We start from the raw sequence: 20,100 nt of genomic DNA, 5'->3' as shown, positions 1-20,100 counted from the left end.
ATTTCAAGCCACATTTCAAACCACCTTCATAGGTGGTTTGAAAGCAGATTCAAATCTGATTCCTGGCCATGCAGCTTGTCTGAACGGTCAAATCTGATTTAATTACCCTTGAGTAGATATTTGGCATATATTTTTGCTTGCTAGCTACTCTGTTGACAGTTTGACAATAACATGTGGTAGCTAACTAGCTTGTTAATTGTTTACAAATAAATTAGTGAATGTTCTAGGTAAACAGCTACCTAGCTAGCTAGTTGACTGCCGTGGCTAGCCAAAAAGGACTCGTTTTTAAAGTAGGATCATCTTATCCTTTGAGGCATTAAAAGTGTTCTTACACTATGTAGTCCCGTGTAGCTCAGTTGGTAGAGCATGGCGTTTGCAGCGCCAGGGCTGTGGGTTCGTTTCCCACGGGGGACCAGTATGAAAAAAAAATTGTATGCACTCACTCTGGATAAGAGCGTCTGCTAAATGACGTAAATGTCAATGTAATGATTTTGAACATTCAAATCAACTGGGAAACATCCGGGGGCCCCTCAGGGGTGTGTGCTCAGTCCCCTCCTGTACTCCCTGTTCACCCATGACTGCATGGCCAGGCACGACTCCAACACCATCATTAAGTTTGCCGACGACACAACAGTGATAGGCCTGATCACCGACAACGATGAGACAGCCTATAGGGAGGAGGTCAGAGACCTGGCCGTGTGGTGCCAGGATAACAACATCTCCCTCAACGTGACCAAGACAAAGGAGATGATTGTGGACTACAGGAAAAAAAAGAGGACTGAGCACGCCCCCATTTTCATCGACGGGGCTGTAGTGGAACAGGTTGAGAGCTTCAAGTTCCTTGGTGTCCACATCACCAACGAACTATCATGGTCCAAACACACCAAGACAGTCATGAAGAGGGCACGACAAAGCCTATTCCCCCTCAGGAGACTGAAAAGATTTGGCATGGGTCCTCAGATCCTCAAAAAATTCTACAGCTGCACCATCGAGAGCATCCTGACTGGTTGCATCACCGCCTGGTATGGCAACTGCTTGGCCTCCGACCGCAAGGCACTACAGAGGGTAGTGCGTACGGCCCAGTACATCACTGGGGCCAAGCTTCCTGCCATCCAGGACCTCTATACCAGGCGGAGTCAGAGGAAGGCCCTCAAAATTGTCAAAGACTCCAGCCACCCTAGTCATAGACTGTTCTCTCTGCTACCGCACGGCAAGCGGTACCGGAGTGCCAAGTCTAGGTCCAAAAGACTTCTCAACAGCTTCTACCCCCAAGCCATAAGACTCCTAAACAGCTAATCATGGCTACCCGGACTATTTGCACTGCCCCCCCACCCCATCTTTTTACGCTGCTGCTACTCTGTTAATTATTTATGCATAGTCACTTTAAGTCTACCCACATGTACATATTACTTCAACTACCCCAACTAGCCGGTGCCCCCGCACATTGACTCTGCACCGGTACCCCCCTGTATATATAGCCTCCCTACTGTTATTTTATTTTACTTCTGCTCTTTTTTTCCTCAACACTTTTTTGTTTTTATTTTTGCACTGTTGGTTAAGGGCTGTAAGTAAGCATTTCACTAATGTCTGCACCTGTTGTATTCGGCGCATGTGGCCAATAAAATTTGATTTGATTTGTTGTCACCTTAGCTTGCGACATAACTTCTGAGTGACAGGAAGCACAAGCAACACCAACCAGCCTACATCACAGTGGTGTGTCAATGTTGTATTATGTGTTTGGACCCCAGGAAGAGTAGCTTCTGCCTTGGCAGCAGCTAATAGGGATCCCTAATAAAATACAAACCCGTCATAACTATGACAACTAGCGTAGCCATGTCAGCAAATGACTGCTGTCTGGTCACACACACAACTCTGATTGTCACTTGCTGTTTGGACAGTCAGTGTTCTAAAACTGATTAGAAACACATTTGAGCATTAAAGCTGCAATGTGTAACTTTTTGTGCGACCTGACCAAATTCACATAGAAATGTGAGTTATAGAGCTGTCATTCTCATTGAAAGCAGGTCTAAGAAGCGGTAGATCTGTTCTATGTCCACTATTTCTATGCTTCCCATTCTTAAGTTAAGTTTTTGGAGTCTTTAATCTTATTGAACAGTTATGTAAAGATATTTCACAGCGGTTTAGATGGTACAATTTTTATTATTATTTTTTTTATTTTTTTTATTTCACCTTTATTTAACCAGGTAAGCCAGTTGAGAACAAGTTCTCATTTACAACTGCGACCTGGCCAAGATAAAGCAAAGCAGTGCGATAAAAACAACAACACAGAGTTACATATGGGGTAAAAAAACAAAGTAAAAAAATACAACAGAAAATATATATACAGTGTGTGCAAATGTAGCAAGTTATGGAGGCAAGGCAATAAATAGGCTATAGTGCAAAATAATTACAATTGATTCTCTACATTATCTTTGCTTGTTTCTTCACAAACTAAAATTAGGCATATTATTAGAATTTTAGCAACCAGGAAATGGCGGACCGATTTCTGCATAGTGCACCTTTAATGCCTGCAGTGTGAACAAGGCTTAAGACTGCCTAAACTCAAGCATATTGGTCAAGCCCACTCGGTCCCCCTGTGGAGTGTGTGTTTTGTGCGATCTCAGACAAAAAGAGTGAGACTCTTCCCCACCCGAAAGCAATCTAGATTGTGTTGGAAACACTACTTCAGTCTCCAGGAAGAGACTATCAAGACTGCTACTACTTAGTTTCAGTATCCCATTGAGGGAATTATAATGACTTGTTTTCAAACAATCAAAGTGTAAAATAAAGAAAGTTGGAAAAGAAGTAAAAGTTCTACACAACTAAGTAACACAGATAAATATCTGTAAACCTCTGGAATTCTCATACTGGACTGGTATTATCATATTGGACTGTTTGTCCAATTTGTAATAAACATGATTGTTTTAGATTTGATACATAAAATAGGTTTATTAGGGCTGAATTCAATCCCTATTGTCATAGTTAAGCGTTATACTGCGCTTGAAATGTAAAAAGGGTAGACTAATTCCCGATTGAGCCGTCATATGCAGCGTTTAACATGAACGCATTCTCCGCGTATATTGCTTTGAATTTTAACTCACGCTGTAACGATTAAATTAAAACGATAGATTGAATAAAATCGTTAGATTGTCGGATCTTTGCACAAAATCGACATATGACTCGATTCAATTTTAGATTGAGATCATGACAGTAGGGAGGAAAGGACAACGTGTGAACATTACTACGGTCTACTCTGTGTGCAAAATCCTTCAGAAATTAATACATTTTGCGGCAAAATCCTTGAAAAATTAATACATTTTGCGGCAGATAAAACTACTCACCAGTAGGCTATTCCTTGTATGTCTATAATTTCTCCCCGAACGGTCGTCTAGTTTCTGGTTACTGTACCATGTTTGCTCTGTCCTTGCGACAAACCGTGTAGGCTAGTTTCTGTTCACTCCCCTCACCTGCGTAATGGCTACCTACCTACCTTACCTGAAACTTGACAAACTGGTTTGACAGGATGAGTTTTGAAAACAAGTCAAAAAACGCCTGCGGTTTCTTTAAAACAAACGACCATAAAAGCTTTTTTTATGTCATCTCGCAACACGTTTAGGAGCTGAAATTAAATATATCCTACCCCACTACCCACCCTGTTGACTGATACGCACGTGACCAAAAAGGTAAAGGTGTAATCCCATTCATAATCAAACGGAATGAATCAGCGGCATAAACTGCTTTATATTCATAAATAAAAGCCTACGTAAAGACAACTCAGAATGAAATTAGCTATATTACTGTATAAACAGTTTTATTGTAAGGTTTTCCTATTATAAACATTTTTATTTAAATGTAAATGTCATGCTCTTATAGTTAATTTGCTATTAGGCAAAAGTATCGGTATGTTTTTAAGAATACAGACAATCATCAAATTATCCTCAAAGTATTTATTTTTGCCTATATACAACCTTCTTTCCAACCTTATGTAGTAGTAACGTTACATATTACATTTTAGTCATTTAGCATAAGCTCTTATCCACATTTAGCAGACGCTCTTATCCAGAGCGACTTACAGGAGCAATTAGGGTTAAGTGCCTTGCTCAAGGGCACATTGACAGATTTTTCACCTAGTCGGCTCGGAACCAGCGACCTTTCAGGTTACTGGCACAACGCTCTTAACCACTAAGCTACCTGCCGCCCCGTTAGCCGAACAGGGTTTCCCAAACTTGTTTCTTTCGCTAGCGCTACACTGCTGATTTAAATAACCAACTCCTGCGGGCCCCAGGACCGAGTTTTATGGGAAACCATCCCTGTAGTTCAACTGTTCTGCTAGGGATACTTATACGGATTAAGTTAGGATTTTAGGGCAAGTGGCATTTCCTAATTTTTGCCTGGCGGCTATCTGACATAATTGGCGGATTCAATTATGTTGAGCAGCGGGGCACCGGTCTATGGCCCGCGAGGTGAACGGGCAAAAGCCGTGAGCGTGCCCTTCTCAAATCAAAGATTAATCTGCGCGGCACGGTCATGTTGTCAACAAGGCACCATGGTGCATTGTCCAAAGACATACATCTCTTTTCCATAAAATATGTTTGAATTTTCAAATTGGTTTTCATTGGTAAGGCAGATAAAGTTAAATAAAGGTTAAATATAAATACATAAAAATAAAGCATTTCTATCAAAATCAATCACTTTTGCATGTGAAAACACAGAATCCTACTCATTATGTCTGTAGTCATGAAGTGCTTTGAAAGTCTGGTAATGGCTCACATCAACACCATTATCCCAGAAACCCTAGACCCACTCCAATTTGCATTCCGCCCCAACAGATCCACAGAAGATGCAATCTCTAGTGCGCTCCACACTGCCCTTTCACACCTGGACAAAAGGAACACCTATGTGAGAATGCTATTCATTGACTACAGCTCAGCGTTCAACACCATAGTGCCCTCAAAGCTCATCACTAAGCTAAGGCCCCTGGGACTAAACACCTCCCTCTGCAACTGGATCCTAGACTTCCTGACGGGCCGCCCCCAGGTGGTAAGGGTAGGTAACAACACATCCGCCACGCTGATGGGGGCCCCTCAGGGGTGCGTGCTCAGTCCCCTCCTGTACTCCCTGTTCCGTCATGACTGCATGGCCAGGCACGACTCCAACACCATCATTAAGTTTGCCGATGACACAACAGTGGTAGGCCTGATCACAGACAACGACGAGACAGCCTATAGGGAGGAGGTCAGAGACCTGGCCGTGTGGTGCCAGGATAACAACCTCTCCCTCAACGTGATCAAGACAAAGGAGATGATTGTGGACTACAGGAAAAAAAATAGGACTGAGCACGCCCCCATTCTCATCGACGGTGCTGTAGTGGAGCAAGTTGAGAGTGATGTATATTCTTTAATAAATTAGAAGATAGAACTGGGTTAATCACGAACATGGAGTTAGAATAGTTTGTTACTGGGCTAGGAATTTTATTGGGGCATTTCACTGTGCGTGTGGGGGAGTAGAGGAAAACTGCCCTTTATAATAAAGTCATTCTTGATCCCACAAACACTCTGTAAGATCTTATTTGTAATAAAGTATAGTGGTTATTTTCCACAACAAGAGTGCCAACCTGTTCCCCCTAAGGAGACTGAAAAGATTTGGCATGGGTCCTCAGATCCTCAAAAGGTTCTACAGCTGCTCCATCGAGAGCATCCTGACTGGTTGCATCACTGCCTGGTATTGCAACTGCTCGGCTTCCGACCGCAAGGCACTACAGAGGGTAGGCGGTGTGCCTGGTATAGAGGTCCTGGATGGCAGGAAGCTTGGCCCCAGTGACGTACTGGGCCGTACGCACTACCCTCTGTAGTGCCTTGCGGTCAGAGGCCGAGCAGTTGCCATACCAGGCAGTGATGCAACCAGTCAGGATGCTCTCGATGGTGCAGCTGTAGAACCTTTTGAGGATCTGAGGACCCATGCCAAATCTTTTCAGTCTCCTGAGGGGGAATAGGTTTTGTCGTGCCCTCGTCACGACTGTCTTGGTGTGTTTGGACCATGTTAGTGTGTTGGTGATCTGGACACCAAAGAACCTGAAGCGCTCAACCTGCTCCACTACAGCCCTGTCGATGAGAATGGGGGCGTGCTCGGTCCTCTTCTTTTTCCTTAGTCCAGAGGAAGGCCCTAAAAATGGTCAAAAACTCCAGCCACCCTAGTCATAGACTGTTCTCTCTGCTACCGCACGGCAAGCGGTACCGGAGTGCCAAGTCTTGGTCCAAGAGGCTTCTAAACAGCCTCTACCCCCAAGCCATAAGACTCCTGAACATCTAATGAAATGGTTACCCAGACTATTTGCATTTCCCCCCCTGTATATAGCCTCGCTATTGTTATTTTTACTGCTGCTCTTTAATTATCTTTTTTTTGTGATTTATTTTTATTTTTGGTATTCTTTCTTAAAACTGCATTGTTGGTTAAGGGCTTGTAAGTAAGCATTTCACTGTAAGGTCTACACCTGTTGTATTCGGTGCATGTGACAAATATAATTTGATTTCATTACTCCACGTGCTTAATTACGTCACTTTTGTTTTGAGCCAACTTCGCGGTGAGTTTGAACGGGGCACCTGGTTTACGCTCGGGAGGCAGCCCGGCTCCAAAACGAATGGAATACATTTTCACCCGGTGCAAAACACGCCTACCCGGGCGCCCGTGCTAGATCAATAGAATCACCTCAATGTAAAATAGTTACTTGCGTTAACATTTTTTGTTACGCAGGTACGCAGATCTCATTGGCCAAAATGCCCGTCACTCCAATGACGTTGAATATTTTCGACCAATGGTGTGGTCGACCGCACCTGAGTTGGGTATCCGTGCTGAGAAAATGTCGAAAACTGAGGTTTTGTTTAAAACGCCTAGTGAATCGGGTGAAGCTAATAATACAGAAAGTGAGGATTAATGCGTTACCATGGGGAAGAAAAAGGGAAACAAAAGAAGTAAAGCTGTGGTGGAAAATAGGAAACTACTAGACTCGTTTTTAGTCGGAGTGAGGGTTTTATTTTTTTATTTTTTTATTTCACCTTTATTTAACCAGGTAAGCCAGTTGAGAACAGGTTCTCATTTACAACTGCGACCTGGCCAAGATAAAGCAAAGCAGTGCAATAAAAACAACACAGAGTTACATATGGGGTAAAAAACATAAAGTCAAAAATACAACAGAAAATATATATACAGTGTGTGCAAATGTAGCAAGTTATGGAGGTAAGGCAATAAATAGGCTATAGTGCAAAATAATTACAATAGTATTAACACTGGAATGCTAGATGTGCAAGAGATTATGTGCAAATAGAGATACTGGGGTGCAAAAGAGCAAAATAAATAACAATATAGGGATGAGGTAGTTGGGTGGGCTAATTTCAGATGGGCTGTGTACAGGTGCAGTGATCGGTAAGGTGCTCTGACAACTGATGCTTAAAGTTATTGAGGGAGATAAGAGTCTCCAGCTTCAGAGATTTTTGCAATTCGTTCCAGTCATTGGCAGCAGAGAACTGGAAGGAATGGCGGCCAAAGGAGGTGTTGGCTTTGGGAATGACCAGTGATATATACCTGCTGGAGCGCAGACTACAGGTGGGTGCTGCTATGGTGACCAATGAGCTAAGATAAGGCGGGGATTTGCCTAGCAGTGATTTATAGATGGCCTGGAGCCAGTGGGTTTGACGACGAACATGTAGTGAGGACCAGCCAACAAGAGCTTACAGGTCACAGTGGTGGGTAGTGTATGGGGCTTTGGAGACAAAACGGATGGCACTGTGATAGACTACATCCAATTTGCTGAGTAGAGTGTTGGAGGCTATTTTGTGAATGACATCGCCGAAGTCAAGGATCGGTAGGATAGTCAGTTTTACGAGGGCATGTTTGGCAGCATGAGTGAAGGAGGCTTTGCTGCGAAATAGGAAGCCGATTCTAGATTTAACTTTGGATTGGAGATTCTTTATGTGAGTCTGGAAGTTGAGTTTACAGTCTAACCAGACACCTAGGTATTTGTAGTTGTCCACATACTCTAGGTCAGACCCGTCGAGAGTAGTGATTCTAGTCGGGTGGGCGGGTGCCAGCAGCGTTCGATTGAAAAGCATGCATTTAGTTTTACTAGTGTTTAAGAGCAGTTGGAGGCTACTGAAGGAGTGTTGTATGGCATTGAAGCTCGTTTTGAGGTTTGTTAACACAGTGTCCAATGAAGGGCCAGATGTATACAAAATGGTGTCGTCTGCGTAGAGGTGGATCTGAGAGTCACCAGCAGCAAGAGCGACATCATTGATATACACGGAGAAAAGTGTCGGCCCAAGAATTGAACCCTGTGGCACCCCCATAGAGACTGCCATAGGTCCAGACAACAGGCCCTCCGATTTGACACACTGAACTCTATCTGAGAAGTAGTTGGTGAACCAGGCGAGGCAGTCATTTGAGAAACCAAGGCTATTTAGTCTGCCAATAAGAATGCGGTGGTTGACAGAGTCGAAAGCCTTGGCCAGGTCGATGAAGACGGCTGCACAGTACTGTCTATTATCAATCGCGGTTATAATATCGTTTAGGACCTTGAGCGTGGCTGAAGTGCACCCATGACCAGCTCGGAAACCGGATTGCATAGCGGAGAAGGTACGGTGGTATTCGAAATGGTCGGTGATCTGTTTGTTAACTTGGCTTTCAAATACTTTCGAAAGGCAGGGCAGGATGGATATAGGTCTGTAGCAGTTTGGATCTAGAGTGTCACCCCCTTTGAAGAGGGGGATGACCGCGGCAGCTTTCCAATCTCTGGGGATCTCAGACGTTATGAAAGAGAGGTTGAACAGACTAGTAATAGGGGTTGCGACAATTTCGGCGGCTAGTTTTAGAAAGAAAGGGTCCAGATTGTCTAGCCCAGCTGATTTGTAGGGGTCCAGATTTTGCAGCGCTTTCAAAACATCAGCTGTCTGAATTTGTGTGAAGGAGAAGCGGGGGGGGCATGGGCAAGTTGCAGCAGAGGGTGCAGAGTTGGTGGCCGGGGTAGTGGTAGCCAGATGGAAAGCATGGCCAGCTGTAGCAAAATGCTTGTTGAAATTCTCGATTATTGTAGATTTATCGGTGGTGATAGTGTTTCCTAGCCTCAGTGCAGTGGGCAGCTGGGAGGAAGTGCTCTTATTCTCCATGGACTTTAGTGTCCCAAAACTTTTTGGAGTTAGTGCTACAGGATGCAAATTTCTGTTTGAAAAAGTTAGCCTTTGCTTTCCTGACTGCTTGTGTATATTGGTTCCTAACTTCCCTGAAAAGTTGCATATCGCGGGGGCTATTTGATGCTAATGCTGTACGCCACAGGATGTTTTTGTGCTGGTCAAGGGCAGTCAAGTCTGAGGAGAACCAGGGGCTATATCGGTTCTTAGTTCTGTATTTTTTGAATGGGGCATGTTTATTTAAGATTGAGAGGAAATTACTTTTAAGGAACAACCAGGCATCCTCTACTGACGGAATGAGATCTATATCCATCCAGGATACCTGGGCCAGGTCAATTAGGAAGGCCTGCTCGCTAAAGTGTTTTAGGGAGCGTTTGACAGTGATGAGGGGTGGTCGTTTGACCGCGGACGCAGGCAATAAGGCAGTGATCGCTGAGATCCTGGTTGAAGACAGCTGAGGTGTATTTAGAGGGTATGTTAGTCAGGATGATATCTATGAGGGTACCCATGTTTACGGATTTAGGGTTGTACCTGGTAGGTTCGTTGATAATTTGCGTGAGGTTGAGGGCATCTAGTTTGGATTGTAGGATGGCTGGGGGATTAAGCATATCCCAATTTAGGTCACCAAGCAGTACGAACTCTGAGGATAAATGGGGGGCAATCAATTCACATATGGTGTCCAGGGCACAGCTGGGGGCTGAGGGGGGTCTGTAGCAAGCGGCAACAGTGAGAGACTTATTTCTGGAAAGGTGGATTTTTAGAAGTAGAAGCTCAAACTGTTTGGGCACAGACCTGGATAGTATGATAGAGCTCTGCAGGCTATCTCTACAGTAGATTGCAACTCCACCCCCTTTGGCAGTTCTATCTAGACGGAAAATGTTATAGTTGGGGATGGAAATTTCAGAATTTTTGGTGGCCTTCCTGAGCCAGGATTCAGACACTGCTAGAACATCAGGGTTGGCGGAGTGTGCTAACGCAGTGAATAACTCAAACTTAGGAAGTAGACTTCTGATATTTATGTGCAAGAAACCAAGACTTTTGCGATTACAGAAGTCAGCAAATGATAGCTCCTGGGGAGTAGGAGTGATACTGGGGGCTACAGGCCCTGGGTTAGCCTCTACATCACCAGAGGAACAGAGGAGGACTAGAATAAGAATACGGCTAAAGGCTTTAAGAACTGGTCTTCTAGTGCGTTGGGTACATAGAATAAAGGGGGCAGATTTCCGGGTGTTATAGAAAAGATTCAGGGCATTATGTACAGACAAGGATATGGAAGGATATGAGTAAAGTGGAGGTAAACCTAAGCGTTGGGTAACAATGAAAGAGATAGCATCGCTGGAGGCATCAATTGAGTCGGTCTCCGCGTGTATAGGGGGTGGGACAAAGGAGCTATCTAAGGCAGGTTTAGCTGGGCTGGGGGGTCTACAGTGAAATAGTACAATTAGAAATAACCGAAACAACAATAAGCTAACCATGTTTGGGCTGAGGCTAAACATAAACAGGATATAGTACCGTAAAAAGGAACAGTCCAGCAGACATCAGCTGTATAGCTGAGTTATCATAAGGTCCGGTGAACAGCAATAGGATAGTTCGAGTAAGAGGCCATGGCTAGCGTGTGCTAGCGGGCCGGGGCTAGCAGATGGAATCTTTGTGGTTAACGTCGTAACCACATCAGACGATTTTGTCGGCAGACCAGTCGTGTAGGATCGGCGGGGCTCCGTGTCAACACTAGGTGGTCCCGTCCGGTTGACAGAGAGGTAGATAGCCGGGAGATGGGCCTAGCTCAGGATGATTAGCCAGACCACAGCGTCCATTCCGTTGCAGCTAGCTGGTAGCGATGAATCCGGAGTTAAAGGTCCAGTGATTCAGTGATTCCGGCGGAAAAACCGATATGTTCTGGGTCGATAACGCGCTGTGCAGACTGGCCGAATATCCGGTGATTAATGTCCAGTGACCAAATCAATCCCGCAGAAAAAAAATCCAATGCTCTGAGTGAAATACCGCCAGCTGTGGCTAATAGCAAGTAGCCAGTCAGCTGGCTAGCTAGTTTCAACTGGAGACTCCAGATAAAGGTAAGTCAATAATAGAATCCGTTCCACATTGAGTGAGGCGGGTTGCAGGAAAGTATATTTTGTAGAAGGATGAAAAGTCTGATAGGGAAATATGTACGAAAAATACAAAAAAACAGGGTATTTACAGACACACGACAAAAACAGAACTGCACTACTACGCCGTTTTGGATCAATGTTACTTGGGAAATCTGTTTAACGTCTCCAGGAAAATCTGGAATGTGTTGGAGGAAAGTGTGGAGTCGGTGAGAGTCACAAGAAGTGGTCTTATTTATATTGTTTTGTGTGTCTGTGGAGCAGAAGAAGCGTGTTTTTAAGACTCAAAAAGATATCGGAGTGGAATGTTTCCGGTATTGATTTTCGTAGCAGGACGCCTATCAAGGGGGTTATTTCTGGGGTGGCGCAAGAAAGAAAGGCAGTGGATATTACTGAAGACCTCGATGGAGTGGTTGGTCCACGTGGACTGACCTGTATGGTGGATGGAGAAAATAATTTCACTTAATCCATGCTAATGTTCTTTGATGAAGAGTCTCCCTTCTCATGTAAAGTTAGGATTCATGAGATACCCTGTAAGGCCTTTTGAGCACAAGGCCCTTCAGTGTCATACCTGTAAAAGTGTGTGCCGAGGCCCGAGGGGAAGAGTATCGTCTGCCAGATGAGGTGAAATGTTGCGACTGTGGAGGTGAACATGCGCCTGAATTCCTGGAGTGTCCTGTCAGGGTGATTGAGAATGGGGCGGCAAGGGTAAGGAGTGTCTAGCACAGGGGTGTCAAACGTCCGGCCCGCGGGCCGGATCAGGCCCGCAAACGGGTTTAATCCGGCCCGCGAGATGATTAAAAAAATATATATAATAATTTTAAAAAATGTGGTTTTGTAAAGTATAAAAATGCGCTGCAATTTTTCAATAAAATAAACTGCTGTTCCAATTGCGTCCACTGGATGGCGCAATAGCAATTGTGTTAAGCAAGCAAACTGTTTATACCGGGGCAGAGCAAGTAGGTCAAGCACGTGCAGCCAATGAGCTACTTTGTTTTGCCCGCGATATTTATTACGGCTTCTACTTTTAACATTATGTGCTTTGGCACCCTCATTGCCCCAATATGTCTCTGTCAAAAAAGAGAAAAGTGGACGCAGAGGGCAGAGTGTTCCAAGAAAAATGGTCATCCTATTTATTCACGGAATTGAATGGGAAAGCTGTATGTTTGGTGTGTTCAGAGCATGTTGCAGTGCTGAAAGAATATAACCTTCGTCGCCACTATGTGAGTCTTCATGCCGACAAATATGACAACTTTCAAGGACAGCGGAGATGAGAGAAGGTGAATGAACTGTTGGCGGGTCTGAAGAAACAGCAGTCTGTGTTTACTCACAGCCGAGACATCAGTGACGCTGCAGTGAAAGCTAGCTACCTCATTGCTAATGAAATCGCAGTGGCTTCAAAACCATTTAGTGAGGGTGAATTTGTAAAAACATGCATGATGAAGGCAGCGGAGATTGTGTGCCCTGAAAAGCGGCAGGCTTTTGCAAATATCAGCCTGACAAGAAACACAGTTGCAGACAGGATTTCCGATCTTTCAGTGGATTTGGACAGCCAGTTGAAGCAAAAAGTAAAGTCATTTATTGCGTTTTCGGTTGCAATTGATGAAAGCACGGACATTACAGATGTTGCACAACTGGCCATTTTCATCCGCGGAGTTGATGACACATTGACCGTCACCGAGGAGTTCGTGGAGTTGGTGCCGATGACAGATACAACGACAGCAGCTGATATTTTTACCGCACTCGTCGGCGCGCTGGACAGGGTCGGAGTGGACTGGTCCCGCGCTGTCAGCCTGGCTACAGATGGTGCGCCCTCAATGATCGGGAAAAAAGCAGGCGTTGTGACAAAGTTCAGAGAGAAAGTGCAATCTGCAAATGGAGGACGTGATTTTTTGACTTTTCACTGTATTTTACACCAGGAGGCTTTGTGTTGCAAGTCATTAAAGATGGATAACGTCATGAAGGTGGTCATCCAAACTGTTAATTTCATCCGATCCAGAAGCCTGAATCACCGTCAGTTTGACAGCCTTCTCAGAGAGAAAGACCACATCTATGGCCTGCCATACCACACTGAGGTAAGATGGTTAAGCCGAGGTGCTGTGCTGAGGCGTTTCTTTGATTTATGAGAAGAAATTGAACAGTTCATGGAAGAAAAGGGCAAACCAGTGTTAGAATTTCATTCCGCAGAATGGATGCAGGACCTTGCATTTATGGTGGATGTTACAGAGCACCTGAATAACTTGAACAAACAGCTGCAAGGGCGCAACAAAGTTGTCACGCAGTATTATGACAGCATACGTTCTTTCAAGTTGAAGCTGTCATTGTGGGAGATGCAACTTGCCGGTGGTGATGCAGCTCACTTCCCCTGTCTGAAAAATGTGTGCGCGACCCAACATGTGGCAGACATGAAGCGGTTCAAAGATAAAATAACGGGACTGTTACGGGAGTTTGAGCAACGCTTTCAGATTTATGTTTATATGTTTTTATGTTGATGTGCTATTGTTTTTAATTGATTTTATTTTATTTGTATATTTAACCTATTCTTGACTCTGTGGTTCTTGCACTTGTTTGGGGAACAGGATTTCATTATTTGTATCTACATTTCTGCCTGAGAAATGACACCCTGATATAGTTCTGTGATCTGTGAAACAGTTCTGTTAATCACTGAGGCATTGTGTGTTCTTTTTCTTTAGAATTTTCAAATAAACTTGACGTGTTTTATGATTAAAAGTGATGTTGTGCTTGTACTATTTTGGACACACTGTCCTCAGGCTCCAGCTTTATGTTGTATGTTGATCATATTAAAACAAAGAAAACAATCTGAAGTTGTTGTTTTTAAGTTATATATATACCATGATTTTACCGGTCCGGCCCACTTGGAAATAGATTTTCCTCCATGTGGCCCCTGAGCTAAAATGAGTTTGACACCCCTGGTCTAGACAGTACACAGCCTTGTCCTAGAGTCTAGACAGTACACAGCCTTGTCCTAGAGTCTAGACAGTACACAGCCTTGTCCTAGAGTCTAGACAGTACACAGCCTTGTCCTAGAGTCTAGACAGTACACAGCCTTGTCCTAGAGTCTAGACAGTACACAGAGCTGGAGTGTCCTGTCAGGGTGATTGAGAATGTGGCGGCAAGGGTAAGGAGTGTCTAGCATGTCTCCTATCTGGAGGCGGTGAGAAGAGTGGAAGGAACAATGGTAGTAGACTCACCACGACCAGTGACGGTTTCTCATCAACCGAGGGATAGTGAAATGCTACATGTTAAAAAGGTGGACTTTCTATTATTTATTGCAATGGTAATAAACTGTACAGCACAAGCGGAGAAGAAGTATTAAGAAAATTGGAATAGTTGTGAATGCAGCTGAACGTTTTTTTGGGGTCTTCGTGATTTCATAGCCGAATGTTCCGCCATCAGAGGCGCCTGTGTATGGGATGTAGTCCCGTGTAGCTCAGTTGGTAGAGCATGGCGCTTGCAACGCCAGGGTTGTGGGTTCTATTCCCACGGGGGACCAGTATGAAAAAAAATTATGCACTCACTAACTGTAAGTCGCTCCGGATAAGAGCGTCTGCTAAATGACTGAAATGTAAATGTATGTATTTTGGAGTGGACTGTGATTGAATAAGTGGGATGGGGTTTGTCAGTTGACGTGTTTAATTTTGTATGATGTCGTTTTCCCCCCTTTCCTGCAATGGTTTTGTAGTTTCTTATTCAATCCAGCTGGTGGCGGTAATGCACCATTAACATTGGATGCCAACCGCCGTTAAACCCCATCGAAGAAGAAGAAAGACCGCACCTGATCCTTATTTCCCTAATGCATTTCTCCCTGCTGGAGCGGCGCCTAGTTGTGCACTACGTGTCTCATCAATATCGCTCGATTTATACAGCTATATCTTCTAAAACTGCGCATTTTAGGATTTACTGGACTTTTCAGATATAGTTTTGGTTTTGAAATGGCACATTTTTAAAGAGGGTTAATGAGAGCAGAGACGTAGTTATCTTAACTAGGTGGTTAGTTAGCTAACTAGTGGCAGCTAGCCTTGCCACATGGTGTACATGTCCAGAACTGTCATGCGACGGGGTTGTTGGGTGGATAGGTTGCGATTCTTACGGGCATGGATTACACATTTCCACCAGGTTTTTCCCGGTTTTTTAAAACACTGGGCCTCCCAGTTCACCGTTCAGACATAACGTCGCAGGCTGGGGTTCGTTTGGTCAAGTGTTGGAAGAAAACCTAGCTCTACATGAGGTGAGGTGTGACGTCGATGGCAATTAATTTTCTAGCACAGCTGGCCTCGTGTCATAGCTGGCTGGATAATGCATGGACAATCTTGATTGAAGTGTTATTTTAAACTTGTAAATTCGTTGCTATTTTACTGGAGTTGACGTTTATCATTTTAGGAAGGTGGTTGTCTACCAAAAGCAGTGGAAGTTCGAATCTCAACACATAAGTGAAGGAAGAGTCATGGGTGTCAGTGGAATCAATAGCAATACCCCTTTGACACAAAAAAATAGGTGATGTGGCCTGTCAGTGCCTTCTCTAAACCCTATTGTTTGAAAAGGTTGTTAAGGGTTGCTAGACAATGAGTACGGTTACATGCACACAATAATACTCTTTATTGTGAATAGTCAGAACAATATAATAGTTCGATTTAAATATATAAGTTACATGCTTTGCGAGAACGATTCCCCTAATAATCCGGTTTACATGGACACATCTGAAATCAGGCTAACTGATGGGACTTTGATACATGCAGAAAATCGCCACTCAAAAATAAACGTTATACCACAGCGACCACGTTATTTTTGTGATGCCTATTTGATTGAGTTTGTATTTCTAAGATGTATACTTTTAGTTTTTTTCGAACTCACTAAATTCGCGCAGAGAAGGAAGCTGGCGCTGCTAGTGTTCCTACATGCGCAGATCTAACTCTTAGTTTACATGGTCTAATAAATATTCTAAAGGAAACCAGGTGTTTTATTTGGCGTATGCTTACTTAGATTATGACCTAACCCCATTAAGATAAGCAGAGTAAGGTGTTTACATGACTAATTCCATACTCGGCCTACTGCCATAATCAGTTAAATATCGAAATGTTAGTGTGCATGTAAACGTACTCCATTATGATTTAACTCTTGTGCATGTTACTCATCATTTGAATTTCCAGATTTTGCTTGTTTGTTTTTTTCACCCAGTAAATGGTCAACAGCTCTATCAGATCCTTTTGGACTTTTCAGAGCATGTAAGAATTTTTACTTCCTGATTTTTAACAACACACAGGTCTTTGGCTCTCATGTCAAGTTATTTATATTTCAATTACTTGTCCTTTTTATAGATGCAGAACTTCGACCAGTATAATACAAGGATGCTTCTTGCACAACGAGTCATACCCTTGGTGAAAACGTCCACCTTGAACAGGGGCTGAGTGTGTGCCAGAAATGTCCATGAACTTTGACCACATTTTATTTATGTTATTTTCAGAGAGGTGAAATGAATTCCATTGACGTGGCAGATGGAGCACTTCATGGGAACACCATTAACGTGGCAGATGGAGCACTTCATGGGAACACCATTAACGTGGCAGATGGAGCACTTCATGGGAACACCGTTAACGTGGCAGATGGAGAACTTCATGGGAACACTGAAGTACACAAAGTAGGTGAGGAACAGTAGTAGGTGAGGCTTTCCACACCATCCATCCTGCATAGTTTCAGAGATATAGGCTGTGAACATCGCATTCACCCAGAAACTATACTGAACAAAAATATAAACGCAACATGCAACAATTTCATAGATTTTACTGAGTTACAGTTTATATGAGGAAATCAGTCAATATAAATAAATTCATTAGGCCCTAATCTATGGATTTCACATGACTGGGAATACAGATGTGCATCTGTTGGTCACAGATACCTTAAAAATATTTTTTTTTTTAAATGGGCCTCAGGATCTCGTCATGGTATCTCGATAAAATGCAATTAGGTTTGTTGTCTGTAGCTTATGCCTGCCCATACCATAACCCCACCGCCACCATGGGGTACTGTGTTCACAATGTTGACATCAGCAAACTGCTCACCCATTATTTTATTTATTTTATTTCACCTTTATTTTAACCAGGTAAGCCAGTTGAGAACAAGTTCTCATTTACAACTGCGACCTGGCCAAGATAAAGCAAAGCAGTGCGATTTAAAAACAACAACAACAGTTACATATGGGGTAAACAAAACGTACAGTCAATAACAATAGAAAATCTATATACAGTGTGTGCAAATGTAGTAAGTTATGGAGGTAAGGCAATAAATAGGCTATAGTGCAAAATAATTACAATAGTATTAACACTGGAATGCTAGATGTGCAGAAGATGATGTGCAAATAGAGATACTGGGGTGCAAATGAGCAAAATAAATAACAATATGGGGATGAGGTAGTTGGGTGGGCTAATTACAGATGGGCTGTGTACAGGTGCAGTGATCGGTAAGCTGCTCTGACAACTGATGCTTAAAGTTAGTAAGGGAGATAAGAGTCTCCAGCTTCAGAGATTTTTGCAGTTTGTTCCAGTCATTTGCAGCAGAGAACTGGAAGGAATGGCAGCCAGAGGTGTTGGCTTTGGGGATGACCAGTGAAAGATACCTGCTGGAGCGCATACTACGGGTGGGTGTTGCTATGGTGACCAATGAGCTAAGATAAGGCGGGGATTTGCCTAGCAGTGATTTATAGATGACCTGGAGCCAGTGGGTTTGGTGACGAATATGTAGTGAGGACCAGCCAACGAGAGCGTACAGGTCACAGTGGTGGGTAGTATATGGGGCTTTGGAGACAAAACGGATGGCACTATGATAGACTACATCAAATTTGCTGAGTAGAGTGTTGGAAGCTATTTTGTAAATGACATATCCAAAGTCAAGGATCGGTAGGATAGTCAGTTTTACGAGGGCATGTTTAGCAGCATGAGTGAAGGCTTTGTTGCGAAATAGGAAGCCGATTCTAGATTTAACTTTGGATTGCAGATGCTTAATGTGAGTCTGAAAGGAGAGTTTACGGTCTAACCAGACACCTAGGTATTTGTAGTTGTCCACATACTCTAGGTCAGACCCGCCGAGAGTAGTGATTCTAGTCGGGTGGGCGGGTGCCAGCAGCGTTCGATTGAAGAGCATGCATTTAGTTTTACGAGCGTTTTAAGAGCAGTTGGAGTGTTGAATGGCATTGAAGCTCGTTTGGAGGTTTGTTAAGTGTCCAATGAAGGGCCAGATGTATACAAAATGGTGTCATCTGCATAGAGGTGGATCTGAGTCACCAGCAGCAAGAGCGACATCATTGATATACACAGAGAATAGAGTCGGCCCGAGAATTGAACCCTGTGGCACCCCCATAGAGACTGCCAGAGGTGGGGGGGCATGGGCAAGTTGCAGAGGAGGGTGCAGAGCTGGTGGCCGGGGTAGGGGTAGCCAGGTGGAACGCATGGCCAGCCGTAGAAAAATGCTTATTGAAATTCTCGATTATCGTAGATTTATCGGTGGTGACAGTGTTTCCTAGCCTCAGTGCAGTGGGTAGCTGGGAGGAGGTGCTCTTATTCTCCATGGACTTTACAGTGTCCCAAAACTTTTTAAAGTTAGTGCTACAGGATGCAAATTTCTGTTTGAAAAAGCTAGCCTTTGCTTGTGTATATTGGTTCCTGACTTCCCTGAAAAGTTGCATATCGCGGGGGCTGTTCGATGCTAATGCAGTACGCCACAGGATGTTTTTGTGCTGGTCAAGGGCAGTCAAGTCTGGGGTGAACCAGGGGCTATATCTATTCTTAGTTCTGAATTTCTTGAATGGGGCATGTTTATTTAAGATGGAGAGGAAAGCACTTTTGAAGAACATCCAGGCATCCTCTACTGACGGAATGAGGTCAATATCCATCCAGGATACCCGGGCCAGGTCAATTAGAAAGGCCTGCTCGCTGAAGTGTTTTAGGGAGCGTTTGACAATGATGAGGGGTGGTCGTTTGACTGCGGACCCATTACGGACGCAGGCAATGAGGCAGTGATCGCTGAGATCCTGGTTGAAGACAGCGGAGGTGTATTTAGAGGGTAAATTAGTCAGGATGATATCTATTAGGGTGGCCTTCCTAAGCCAAAATTCAGACACTGCTAGAACATCAGGGTTGGCAGAGTGTGCTAACGCAGTGAATAACTCAAACTTAGGAAGTAGACTTCTGATGTTAACATGCAAGAAACCAAGGCTTTTACGGTTACAGAAGTCAACAAATGATAGAGCCTGGGGAGTAGGAGTGATACTGGGGGCTACAGGGCCTGGGTTAACCTCTACATCAACAGAGGAGGAATAAAATAAGGATACGGCTAAAGGCTTTAAGAACTGGTCTTCTAGTGCGTTGGGTACGGAGAAGAGGGGCAGATTTCCGGGCGTTGTAGAATTGATTCAGGGCATTGTGTACAGACAAGGATATGAGTACAGTGGAGGTACACCTAAGCATTGGGTAACTATGAAAGCGAGAGCATCACTGGAGGTACCGATTGAGCCAGTCTCCACTTGTATGGGGGGTGGGACAAAGGAGCTCTCTGAGGGTGGTTGAGCTGAACTTGGGGCTCTACAGTGAAATTGTATAATAAGAACTAACCCAAACAGCAAATGGCTAGGCATATTGACATGGAAGAGAGGCATAACGCAATCACAGGTGTTATTCGAGAGGGCTAAGACAACAACTGGTAATGGCGACGAAAGTTTGGGCTGAGGCTAAACAGATAAACAGGATGGGGGTACCATGTAAAGGAACAGTCCAGCAGGCATTAGCTGTGTAGCTGGGTGATCATAAGGT

Source organism: Coregonus lavaretus (assembly GCF_964263955.1).
Source record: "Coregonus lavaretus genome assembly, chromosome: 4".
Lineage (NCBI taxonomy): Eukaryota > Metazoa > Chordata > Actinopteri > Salmoniformes > Salmonidae > Coregonus > Coregonus lavaretus.
This window is presented reverse-complemented; position numbering follows the sequence as displayed.